General features: G+C 57.3%; 1 pseudogene; it reads left to right on the top strand.

Annotated features, from left to right (window-relative positions):
- Nucleotides 1-4,068: 4,068 nt before the first annotated feature.
- Nucleotides 4,069-8,119, top strand: LOC124514228 (60S ribosomal protein L12-like; annotated as a pseudogene).
- Nucleotides 8,120-10,859: the final 2,740 nt, after the last annotated feature.

The following is a 10,859-nucleotide window of genomic DNA, read 5'->3' as shown; positions in this document are numbered from 1 at the left end:
CGTGGCTCCCGCCCTAGTCATATATCCAAGGTAGTGACACCGGTGGATAGAGACCACCAGTCAAGGGTGGGCCAAAGCTGAGGCTCTTTCGGGGCTGTGTGCAAACACCGCGACTGGGCTATGTGCCTGTCTGCTGGAGCCATCCAGGGTAGGCGGTCGTACATTCCTTCACATACACCTTTACTCAACACTTCTTCACTGATGACCAGCTTCATGCCTCACCTGCACTAGGCTGGGAGCTAGCGAGGCCCTGCACGACCCCTAAATGAATTAGGTGTCCTTGCCCAGGGATTGGATACTCCCCCAACATGTCACGGTCGTGACCTGCTACACCCCCACCTGGCTTCCTGCTTGACTGTGACCTCATCCAGGGCACGGCTGGGCCTTGTATCCCTAGGTCCCCGCTGAGCAGATACTCAGAACCCTTGCCGATGGGTAAGGTGGGCACAGGGAGCCAGGCCTGTGTCTGGAGGGCATGGGGCTCAGTGGACCAGAAACCAGCGGAGGACTCCGGGCGCCCACAGCGTCGGCGCGTGAGACCAAACCCCAGCCCCAGCCCCAGTGCCGGGCTGGCAGACCCCCGAGGCATGGATCCAACCCTATCCGAATGCAGATGGGGAGACTGAGGCCAACAAGTCAGAACCTTCGGACTTTAGCGTCAGAGATCTCAAGAAAAGAAGGAGGCTCAAGAAGGGACGGTGTCAATTTGCTAAGGGACACGAGGAGACTAGAAGAGGAGCAGAAGACTGCGGGTTTTCTTGGAGACCAGCAGCTGTAGCTCCCTGACGCCAGCCTCCTGCCCTGTTCCGCTGGCACAGTGGGTGTCACCAACCCAGTTCTTACAGAGGAGGAAGTGAGCCCCCTGGGGCCACTTTCCACGGAGAGAAGAAGGCCAGGGCCCCGGACAGTGTTGCTGCGTGAAGCCTCAGGGTGTGGGCAGCACAGGACCAGGGTGAACAGTGCGCAGGAGGAAAGGGTATTTATTGAGATTCCCACTCTCCAGACTGCCTTCTGTGGCCCAGGAACAGATGTGCACACAGAAGCCCTGGGGTTCCTCGGATGCCCACGGGGGACCGACCCAGCCAGGGGGAGTGCAGACAGCCCCCACCCCGTGCCACGGGCATGGTCTTCGGCACATCAGCCGCTGCCCTCCGCTTCCCTCCCTTCCCAGGAGAGGAAGGCCGTAGACAGAGCCAAGAGGCTGCGTAAATCACGGGAATTAGTGGGATTAGCACAATTTCTGGGTAAACACCAGGCGCCCAGGGTCCCAGGCAGCCACTTTCACTCCCTGAAGCTCCTCCGAGCCTTGTCAACAAGCTCACCTGGGCCCCCAGAGGCCATCTGGGGACAGCAGCGGGGGGCCGGGAGGGGGGGCGTCCCACACCTCAGCTGGGGGGGGGGTGCCACGCTCTGTGCCGAAATCCCACGGGCCCCACCAAAGGCTCCACAACAGAAGGGGCTGGGAGCACAGCACTCGCCAGGGGGAGGAGGAGAGGCAACACCCCCACTGCACCTGGGGAAGTCACAGTGCTCTAGCATGTTCAAACAACTCCCCAGAGGACATGTAACCACACTGCCCAGGTTCTGCTAAGGGAAGGGGACGTGCTGGACCCGAGGCCAGGAGGAGCCCCTTTGCACTAGTCACCTGCCCTCGAGGGCCTCGGCACCTCCCGGGGGTCCTGGCATCCCCGAGAAGCCCTGCAGGCATCCCTGGACCCTCTCCCCGAGACTCTGATTCCACAGGTCCCGGCAGAAGGTCAGGGACAAAATATGACGTTCTGTAAAAAGTTCCATGGGTATTTGTGATGCACAGACGGGTTTAGAGAAACCTTCACGGGGGTGCCACTTACAAGGTGGCTTCCAGATCATTTACAAATTATTCCAAATAATTTACAAGTTCCAGTTAATGCAAGGCTGCATGACCCCGAGGGAAAAAATACATTTTTACCTCTACTAACTTGGAAGTGGAAGTTGGTGTCCCTCAGGCACGGGCATGGACGAGCCACAGTGCCTCTGAGCCTGCCACCAGCACACGTCACAGATGTGTTCATGCCATGGCACAGAGCATCACCTGTGCTCACCACAGCTTAAGGTCACCATTAGACCCCAGTGACCTTGCAGCCTGAGCCGGCAAGGGAGCCCACGCATGACTATAGCACAGACGTGGCGCCTTTAACATTTGGTTATTGCTTTCAATAGCATCGGTTTCTCCCGTAACCCACCCCATGTGTTTTTATTCTCTGCATTTTATTCTCTGTGTTCTATGTTTTTACTCTATGCTTCCTCATTCCGGGGAGGGGTCCACGGCACAGAAGAGGTTAAGAACTCTCAGGGAAAGGACTAGCTTGAAGAATAAATTAATAATCAGAGCAGAATGAGCGAATCACTCCGAAACCTGCAATCCCAGACACCCTCCCGCCACCTGGCTGCTTTGAACTCCTCTAACGAGTGAGTCACAGGAATTAGAGCGTCTTCCCCAGGCGAAATCAATCTCCAGGAGAGAGATGAAACCTCGCCTCCCAGCCCTCGCAGCCACCTCAGGGCCGTGGGGTTCTCACCTCCTCTGATCTCGGCCGTGCCGCGTGTGCACCCAGACCCCACACGCAGGGACACGCAAGGGCACACGCAGCAACCACGACCACATGCACAGCCACACGCGTGCACAAGCACCCGGTCACATGTGCACAGATGATCCCATACCACACACACATGCATTCACACACACAGCCACACGCAGCACACGCAGTTACATGCAGAGACACACAGACCCACACACACAAATACACCGGAGATAATAAGTACCTGCCCTGCCTTGATCGGACTTATTTTTAAGATCAAATGAGATAAAACAGGTGAAATTTCCCGAAGTGAAAGACGCACTGTCAGTGCAGCAAAGATTAAAGATAACGATAATTACAAGCTCGTTATGACTCAAAAGAGACCGGCAGACTCCCCCGCCCCAGTTGTGGCCCCAAGGTCCTGAGGCCGCATCCTGTACCCACCCCGAGTGACCGAGAACCAGCCATTGGCTCTCCTATCACTTGGGCACTGCCATCTGGACCCAGGGAGTGCCAGTCCAAGACCACAGGGCAGAGGCCAGCCACACAACTGACTCTCCAGGTGGGAGGCATGAGGATGTGTGCGTCCTCGCAGCCCCACTGCCCTACCTGGGCCCAAGCTGACACTTACTCCCCCCGTCTTGTAGGGGAAGAGGGAGTGGGTGGGGTGAGCGTTCCCCAGGACTATACCAAGCCGGGAACCCCCTGCTTGCCCTTCACAGCAGGAGATAAAATAATCCTATTTTAAAACAGGTATGCATTTTATTCTCCCAGCATGAGACGTGCATAGGCTTGGACCAGTGCAGTCCACATCAGCTGTGTGTCTTTGGCGGTGTTACTTCCCCTCTCTGAGCCTCCGTGTCCTCCCCTGGAACACGGAGTCTCCTTCCTACCTCCCAGGGTGGTTGAGAGGACAGTCAACCTTCCCAGGATGGTTGTTAACACAAGTCACAGCAGCAGCCCCACAAACACTGGGTCCCCGGTGGGGGCTGGCCAGGCAGGCACTCATCTCCAAGAAGACATCACCTGCCTGCAGTGGCCCAGGGTGGCAGCTGGGGCTTCTGCGTACTTGCACCTGCCTGTAGGACCTCAGGCCTAAGCTGCATCTGCTTCTGCCTTCTCTGTCCACCTGCCTTGTCTCTGCATGTGGGCTCAGAGCCTCTGCGACACAGCTCCACTGGGACCCAGCAAGCAGCAAACCATCTCTAACAAAACCCAGACGAGGGGCTCCAGGCCTGGGTCCAGGCAGGGCTGGAGATGTGACTGACTTCCCACCACCAGAGGGGGTGGGGGAAGACACAGCCATGCCTCTGCCCTGTCCCTTGGCTCCTCCCTCTTCCGGTGACTTGGGGAGGACCACACACTCCTGCCTGGGCTGGCCCCCTGGTACCATCCTGGCCGGCGGTGCCCACAGGCCCCTGGGGGAGAGCAATCTTGGAAGGGGAAATCAGAGCCTGCAGGAGATCCCTGGGACCCTGGCCTGGTTAGATATGGGATAAGAGGCCAGACCATGGGGTCCCAGCTCCCTGAGCCCGTGGACAGTGAGAGGTCGTACAGTCCCTCCCAAGGTGATCGGGAACTTCGCACGTATCAATGCGCGCAGGGTGCCGGCACATGGTAGCTGCTCCTTACCAGGCACAGACCCCTGTCTCCACGTGCGTGTGGCACATACTGTCCAGCCTGCTGCTGGGTGCACTGTGGGGACAGCAAAAGAGGACACAACTGGAAAAAAAAAAAAGCGTTCTTCTAGAACCCCCGCCCTCCCCACGGATACACCATGTGGGGCTCTCGCTACTTACTATGTGGCACAGAGGAAGAAGAGTCCCTCGAACTGCTCTATCATTCCTTGGTCCCCTGCTCTGCCCAGCAGCGTCCCACCTACTAGGAGCCACATTACCGGAGAAAGGAAAGATCAGAAGCTTCCAGCACCTGTAGGTGCCCACACGAGGAGAGCTCCTCTCGTCGCGTGATCACAGTGCCAGCCACCGTAACCCTTGAGGGGCCGATATGATCCTTGCTTTACAATGAAACCCAGGCCCAGAGAGGGTGAGCAACCTGCCCAAAGTCACAGAGTTAACACGTAGCAGCACTGCTGTTCCAATGCAGGCCCGTTGCATTCTGAAGGCCACACGTGTTTTTACTCCAACCAAATCTGCTGAGTGTGTCGATGCCCGCCACGTGCAAGGAATATCACAGAGGGGTCAAAAGGCACAAAGCAGTTTATAGAGTTCACCGAAGTCTAAGCCGGTCTGTGACAAATGCCAAGTAAGTAGCAGGGACTTTCGGGCCGGAGAAGCTCAGGACTACTGACTGGGGACGTCAGAGGGGGCTTACAGATGACCACGGATCTGCCTTGTGGCTTCAAGACAGGGAATGAAAGGTCTTGACCTTGGCCTGCAGAGGGGAGAGGGAAGGGCACTCCAGGGGCAGGGAATGAATGGCCTGGGCATGTGCTCTGGGCACACTGTGGGCAGAGAGGAAAAAGAAAGGGGAGCATTCTCACAGGGAGAGAGGAGCAAGGGACAGACCAGGTCGAGGGGGAGCTGCAGGCCCTGACAGGGTCTCTGGGAAGGGCAGGCCAGAGGGAGGCAGGTTTAGGAAGAATGCACTTCCTTGCTTCCTGGGTCTCGAACCCGCTTCGGCCATGCAACAGGGCCAGCCCGGCTCCCACCAACCATCCCAGCTGCTTCCAGAGGCTTCAGACTAGAGGCCTGAAGAGCTGGGGGATGGGGGCAAAACCCTCACCCTCCCATCATGGCCAGGGTGGGGCACCAGGCAAACATCACTCTCCTAGCGGGTGCACCTGCTTCTTTATCACTCCTCGAATGGATTTTTCCAAATACGAAAGCTCCCTAATTTGCCCAGCCCCTGGGCTCGCTGGCTTTCAGGAAAACAGATAATTAACCCTAATTCACTGACTTGCTGGGCCGGAACGGCAGCCAGGGAGGGCCCTGATGGGAAATGCGGGCCCCTGCCGGGGCAGCCAGCCTCAGATAAGGAGAGATGGGTATCAGGACTGGAGCTGGGCAAGAGGCTTTTTTTTTTCTTTCCTGGGAAGATACGGGTAAGAGCTACTTCATGATTGACACTTCAGATGGCATCGAAATGGCCTTTCGCTTGCATTTGGGTTTTTTCCCTCAAAGTACCAGGTCACGTCCATGCCCCCTGGCCTTGTATCATCCTCATGCTGTCCTGCCCAGAACATTCTTTCCTCTCTGCTCTACACAAGGAAGCCGTGCTGTAAAACCCAGGAAGCCTGCCCTAATGGACTCCCACCCAGGGTCCTGCTCGGACCCGACCAACCTCCCCGTGCTGCTTCTGAAACTTTCACAACACTCCCCGCTCATATCCTTTGCAGGCACGTGCAGAGAGAGCACGCTGAGCGAGGACTCTGGAGAAAACTGACCACACTAGAATCCCAGCTCCACATCGAGCTACGGACAAGAACATACTTCTCACTGAGCCTCAGTTTTCCCACCTGTGTAATGGGGGTGACACAGCACCTCCCTCAAGGTAAGGATCAGAAGCACATGCGTGCCCCAGCTCAAACGAACGTTCGTTGCAGTATCCTGTCAGCCCAGGCAAGGCTGCCCACCTGCGGCAGGAAGACCCGTCCCGGGCCGGGCTGGGGGGCCAACCCACCCACAGGAGGGGCTGTCAGGGACTGGACGAGGCGGCCCCGTCACAGCCCCTTCCTCTCTCTCCCTCTACACGCCCAAGTGCCTGTGCCTCTGGGGTCTCACGTGCAAGCTCTCAGGTTGGCACCTTTGTGTAATGTGCCATCCTGCTTGACTGCAAAGGCCTATGGTCCATCCCCTTCCTCCGTGTCGAAGTCCACCTCCATGGAGAGCAGCAGAAGCTCCGGAGGACCGGGGTCTCTCTCTCACCCCCGCCCCCCCGCCCCCAACCAGCACAGCGCCAGCAGAGGCAAGCTCCCAACTTGGCTCCCATGAGGAGGCCGCTGTCTGCGAGGCGGACAAGGGGCCCGCTGTGCGGCCGCCCCGCCAGACCCAGATATTTTAACAGCTGCATTGTGTGTTTCTGAGGCGCAATTCCTGAGCGGGGAAGAAAAACAAGCTTCGCCTCTGCCCCAAGGAGGGAAAACAGACTGCCCCGGGCAGGCTGCAGGCAGGGGAGAAGGGCTCCGTGGGGGCCCAGGGCTGCAGAGGGCACGACCGGGAACAGTCCTGACACACAGCAGCTGCGGGCAGCAAGGCCCCCCGTGTGGACCCCCTTTGCCCAAGACTTGGGGAGGGAAGGCAGGAACAGAGGCCCAGCAAGTGGAGCAAATCCCCCGAAGGAAGCTCTGAGAAGGGAAAAGAGAACCGGAAAGGCAGGAGGGGGGTGCCTACAGGATAAGGTACAAATCCCCACCAAGGCCCCACCTTGGGATTTACCCACCTGCAATGCTATTTCCCCAGAGCCTCTCCTGCTGAGCCCCCGCCCCCCGCACCACCACCTAGGTTAGGGGTCAGTCCTAACTCACGCCCTCTGAGGTCCAGTTCCCATATTGCTGTGTTTTAAGTACCTGTTTCCACGTCAGTTTCCCCTTTATGCTCACCCCAGATGCAGACGCATCAACGTTTGATCCTGACTCAACGCACAAATGCTCCCTGGCACGGAGGCCTGCGGGACTCCCCTCCCCTCCCCTCTCTTGGCTTCCCCCCAGGCCTCGATCCCCACAGGGTCAGGGTTGCGCCGGGGACCCATCAGCACTCTGGGGATGACGGGCTGAGAGCCAGGTGGAAGATGAGCAGAGGCTGGCTCAGGTCAGGGGCAGGTGCTGGAATCAACTCGTAATGTCTGCGGACGCCAGCACTGCCGGCAAAGTCTTCAGGGCAAAACCGCTTAGGGCATGTGAATGCACTCCTTTCCTTAAAGTATAAACTCCTTGAGCGTTTTGGCTTTCGGTTTGGAGGGGGCGAAGGTGCAACTGTCTTCGGTCGTCCTGAATCTGAGTTCATTCAACACTAGCCACTTCCACCAGGCTGTCTCCCTTCAACCGCAACGAGATCCAAGTCGTATACCTGAGGCGCACTGGTGGAGAAGTCAGTGCAGGGTCTGCCCTGGTCCCAAAGATCGGCCCCCTGGGTCTGTCTCCAAAAAAAGGGTTGGTGATGCCATCGCCAAGGCAACTGGTGACTGGAAGGGTCTACGGATTACGGTGAAACTGACCATTCAGAACAGACAGCCCCAGATTGAAGTGGCACCTTCCTGCCTCTGCCCTGATTATCAAAGCCCTCAAGGAACCACCAAGAGACAGAAAGGAGCAGAAAAACAGTAAGCACGGTGGAAATATCACTTTTGATGAGAGCATCAACATTGCCCAACAGATGCGGTGCCGATCTTTAGCTGGAGAACTCTCTGGAACCATTAAAGAGATCCCGGGGACTGCCCAGTCCGTGGGCTGCAATGCTGATGGCCGCCACCCTCATGACATCATAGATGACATCAATAGTGATGCGGTGAATGCCCAGCTAGTGAACAATAACAACAAGGGAAAACATCTCAATGAAGGATCAAATGGCAACCAATGGAAACAAACAAACGAAATAAACTAAGCTCCTTGAGCACAAAGACTTTGCTCCACATAGTGTGTAGCCCCCAAGTCGATAAATTACTGTGCACCTACTGTGTGTGGGCACACACCATTCTCAAGGCAAGTACAAAATCAAGTGTTTTCTGCTTAAAGGGTGCTACGTGAGTCGTCACGCACTCAGAGGCGCTATTCTCTCCAAGTGGAATTGTAGGCCAGGGAGTGGCGTTTTGGGGTCAGAGACGTGGTGTGGGTGGCTTTTCCACATCCTTCCAGTCATCACCCAGATCACAGCCTCTAGAGGATCGGGGGACTCAGGCCTTCACCCAGATCGAGGGCGAATCTCACTTCTTCAAACACCTTGACATAAGTGACCCAAGTCACAAGGCTGTCCTGAGGAGGGGACTGGGCAGTGATGGACCCCCACCGGCGGTTCTGGGCTGGCTTTGGGGAAAGGAAGCTCTGTTTGTCCACTGCTGCCTCTTGGAGCTTAGGGATGGGCTCTGGGGTTTGCTGAGTTGGTTCAGAGTGAAAAGAATCTACATCTGGGGTCCCTGGTGGCTCAGTCAGTTGAGCATCCGACTCTTGATTTCAGCTCAGGTCATGATCCCAGGGTCGTGGAGCCCTGTGTCGGGCTCTGTGCTAAGCATGGGGCCTGTTTGGGATTCTCTCTCTCCCTCTCTCAAAATAAATAAATAAACATTAAAAAGAAAGAAACAGGGGCGCCTGGGTGGCCCAGTCGGTTGACCATCCGACTTCAGCTCAGGTCATGATCTCACAGTCTGTGAGTTCGAGCCCCGCATCGGGCTGTGTGCTGACAGCTCGGAGCCTGGAGCCTCCTTCAGATTCTGTGTCTCCCTCTCCCTCTGCCCCTCCCCTGCTCATGCTCTGTCTCTCTCTGTCTCAAAAATAAATAAAAGCATTAAAAAAAAAAAAAAAAAAAAAGAAACGAAACAAAGAACCCCCATCTGATTTCTGTGCTTCAGCCCTACCAAAGACCAGTGAGATTATGAGGTCACACCAGGGCCAAAACCACCTCTTTCGAACCCCGTCAGCCTTCTCCCTCTGGCGCCAAGAATGGCCTCCAGATTTCACCCCATCCAGCCCCCTGCCCAGGCAGCTCAGATACAGAGCAGCGCCCTGCCAATGATGGAAACGAGTTGTCCCCGAGCTCCTAACCAGTTTATTCCTCAGCCAGCTGGTCTCAGCTACCGTTATCACCCTCCCAGCCCCAACCACCACCCCCACCCCGACCCGCTGTGCGACGCTGGGTTAGTATCCCCCCATCTCTGGGCTCAGTACGCCACCTATGAGAGGGGCAGGCTGGACCCCCAGGGAGTGCGTGTCACAGCCCAACTGGGTGGAAAAAGGAATCCTGGCACGTGGGGAGCACAGACAGGCTCCACGCGAATGGGCCCAAGCCACCTGCATCCATGAACCAGCAACCCTACGGCGGAACGCCAACAATCTCTGAGGCTGGAGGTCACCTGCCCACAGATGGTGCCGGGCCAGGAGGCGGGGAGCAGGGTGGCGGGTAGGAAGGCTAGCTGCAGATTCAGGGTAGCTACTGTGCCTCTCAAGGCTCTGGCGAGAACCAGGCGGGTGGGTGGCCTGGCATCCCTGGTTCGGGCTGTGTAGCACACCGCTCTGACTTGCCCGGCCACGGCCCTCCCCACACCTCCCAGGCAATGTCCTCACTCAGCTCTTCTGTCTGTACCTCTTCCAGGCTCAGCCACTGGCTTTCCCGGGCTTTGCCAGGAACCGACGGCCAGCACCACCCTGGCGAGTGAAGCCAACAGGAACAGCCTGCCTTTGGCTGGCATCTTCGTGCCAGAGGTGGAAGGAGGGCATCCCAGGCCCACCTGCCAAGCTGCCCCTTCAGCCCTGCCGGGCCCCAGCCTCTCCCAGGCTTTGCTCTCCCACTTTCACTCCCGGGAGCCCACCAGCTCTCGCACACCCTTCTCGTCTCCTGGCGGTCACACATCCCAGCCTAAATCAGGTGTCTGGGCCCCCAGGACCGGTGACCTAACATCCACTCCAGCCCCGTGTGGGTCAGCCGCAGCCTGAGTGCCTGTCCACTTAGGGAGGCCGGGGAAATTCCAAGGGCTCCATGACTCGGCACGGGCGTGAGGTTCTTCATGCGGGTGGTGCATGTTCCCGGGTGGCCTACCTACCGTATGCGACACATCAGGCTGTGTCCTTGACTACAGAGGTGAATTAAACACAGTGCTATTCTCCCACAGTCCCCAGCCCAAGCGGGGAGACAGTCATCAAGGGAACTGGATAGTGATAATACAGAATAAGCTTCCTGGTAGAGAGAGAAACTCAAGGGGCCCTAGGGAGCGTTGGCTAGCCCGAGGGAAGTCAGGGAAGGCTTCCTGGAGGAAGGAGTGAATCCACATTTTCGAAGGGAGGGCAAGTCAGGTCTGGAATGGTCTACTAAAGCAGAGGGGACTGCAGCAGATAGAGGACAGTGGTCTGGGTGTTGAGCAGCAGGCAGGGTGAGGACTCACCCTTGGTGGCTCCCACTGCCTACGGGAGAATGCCCAAACTTCCCATCAGGGCACGTCACGGCACACAAAACCTCAGCCCTCCCTGCCTCCTCGGCCTCATTTCCACCAATGCAAACCTCACCCCTTACACGACCCCGGAAATCTGTGACCCCCAGACACTGCTTGTCAGGCCTCCGCGCTCATGCTCTTCCCCCAAAACACACATCCCTGTCTCCTCTGCCTGATTAACTCCTGCTTATACCTTTTTTTTTT

Source organism: Lynx rufus, unplaced genomic scaffold (assembly GCF_022079265.1).
Source record: "Lynx rufus isolate CCGP_SWC_20201006 ecotype Redwood Valley unplaced genomic scaffold, mLynRuf1.p SCAF_2, whole genome shotgun sequence".
In the NCBI taxonomy this organism is placed as follows: Eukaryota; Metazoa; Chordata; class Mammalia; order Carnivora; family Felidae; genus Lynx; species Lynx rufus.
Note: the sequence above shows the minus strand (reverse complement) of the source record. Positions and strands in the feature narration are given on the sequence as shown.